This window comes from Brachionichthys hirsutus, unplaced genomic scaffold, assembly GCF_040956055.1.
Source record: "Brachionichthys hirsutus isolate HB-005 unplaced genomic scaffold, CSIRO-AGI_Bhir_v1 contig_565, whole genome shotgun sequence".
Taxonomy (NCBI): Eukaryota; Metazoa; Chordata; class Actinopteri; order Lophiiformes; family Brachionichthyidae; genus Brachionichthys; species Brachionichthys hirsutus.
The window spans coordinates 149,553-151,708 of NW_027180431.1; the positions used below are offsets into that span (position 1 = coordinate 149,553).

The 2,156-nt window shown below is 37.7% G+C and overlaps 1 long non-coding RNA gene across 1 annotated transcript; it reads left to right on the top strand.

Moving 5' to 3' along the window:
* The first annotated feature begins 397 nt into the window (after positions 1 to 397).
* On the top strand, positions 398 to 1,374 carry LOC137914880 (uncharacterized). The gene is made up of 3 exons (XR_011106427.1): positions 398 to 460; positions 549 to 609; positions 1,209 to 1,374. It is a non-coding gene; the product is annotated as an uncharacterized lncRNA (long non-coding RNA).
* Positions 1,375 to 2,156: the final 782 nt, after the last annotated feature.

Sequence of the window (2,156 nt, forward strand, 5' to 3'; positions counted from 1 at the left end):
TGTGAAAAGAAGAAAATACAAGTTTTAAACAGGCAACTAATTAAATGTAAACTCCTGCTGAAAACGTATGCACACTATTATATACTTATTATGTCATGGCAATTGTCTCAATTTGCGTCACTTGCTCTCTAGTTGCAGTTACGTTAGCTTGTTCATAAGATTGGGTGATTATGGAGGTTTGAGTAATCATATTACTAGAACATTTCAAGCCTTATTTAAACGAATAACATTACAACATTTAATTTCAGTCCACTACTGAAAAGGTCTTTATTTTATGAAAATATTAGAATTAAAATATGTAGTCTGAGAAGCTGTGTGCGTCATATACTTGCATGATAAACACGAGCTTTGGAATTGATGTAAACTTTAAATGTTCACTAAACATTTGTTCTTTTAGGGAGCATATCACATCGACTGAGGTGCAGCCCTAATATGACACAGCAGATGTGGAAAAGGAGCTGTAAGTATTTAAATGTTGAAGAAGTAAAATTAGAAAAGAGTCAAGTAAATACTGATCATTTTTAAAAGGGCTCTGTCTTCTGTCCTAGCTCCTCCAGCAAGTTGGCGCAGTCCATCATTAAATACCATATGATGCCTCATTACAAAAAGGTTAGTTTTTTAATTGCATAATAATAGTACAAATGCTTATCAGCTATCTAAATGACACCACTAAAAATCATTGCCGCCTCAGACTTTCCAATTTGAACTAACCACTTTGCACCAGTGATTGACAGCTCATCTTTTTTAATGGTAAAAGTCATGCTAATTTCTGATTATTTTGCTGTAAAATGTACTACCTACCTCGCAATTTTCCTGTTATCTAACCAAAATCACTTGAAGACATGAAACAAATAACAGTAGGGTTTACAATTTCCCATGAATCTATGATCATGATCATGATCTATGATCATCTATGGAGATGGGATTTCGGCGTTTAAAGGGACTCTTTCATTGTTCTTTCATTCCAGCGGCCTTTGAATAGTACAATCTCTTTCTTCAAAATCATTTTAATTAAATACTAAAATATAATGGTCCATTAGATAAAACAAAATTACACTAAACTGATAGATGAAATGCCCGGATAACTTTTACTGTGCAGGATATACCAGAAACAGACTGGGGGAAAATAAAATAAAAATAAAAATGATTCCATTGCCTCTTTCTGAAATATATGATGCATTTTGTTTTTTATTCTATATTTTTTCCAGGAGCAAGCAGGTCACCGCAACGGGAGCTGAGTGATTGATGCCCTGGTGTCTCGCTGATTGACTTCATGGTTGTGTACTCTGGAAGAAAGGATGAGGCATAGATGAGGTTCGCCATGCTGGGGCAATCACCACAACCCAGGACATACTTCATTTTGAGGCCCATCTCCCCACGGATCCATCCACCCACACACCTTGCAGGTTGAACGGGCTAAAGGCAGAGTGGGTCTCAGCATAAACTGTGACACACACCCCCTCCCCCCTCCATGTGAGCACACTTGTTTGGCTTCAGCGTTTGATGGGGAATTAGGGGTCAGTTGGACTTGAACCATCGTCTCCCACGAGGCCAACGTGACTATAATATGACTGACATGGAAGGGCTGCAGACTGGGGAGCTACCTGATGTGTCTGTCTGTCATTAAAGTTTCTATGTGGATTAAAAAATAAAGATTGTTTGGATAAATATTACTCTAACAAACTGGATTTCCTGGATTTTCTTGGTTTACCTCATGGTCTTTGGGGATTACTTGCCTTAAAATGCATATGTACCTTAAAATTGTCTAATGTAGTATATTTTGAGAGGTTTTCTTTGGAAAAAATGTGCTAAGGCTGCTTTTTACACACAAAGTGGCCCATGCACAGGCATAGCGCTGTATTTATATTGGGGTTTCTCATGATGAGAAACAGATGGAGTGTGTCAAAGATAAAAGGGAAGGAAGTATGAAGTATGACTAAGGTTATAATGATGAGGAGCCAAGACCCAGGAAACCAAATGCACATTTCTCTTTCTCTCCCTCCTCCCTTTCTGTTTTGCATTTGCTGAATATTTTGACAGGCCGGTCTCAAGATCTTTGCTTATTTATCCTCTGATCAGATTCTAAACAAATCACTGCAGACGAATAACCACCATCTTGCAGTTACTGGCCTATTAAGGAACAGAAAAATGCTCCA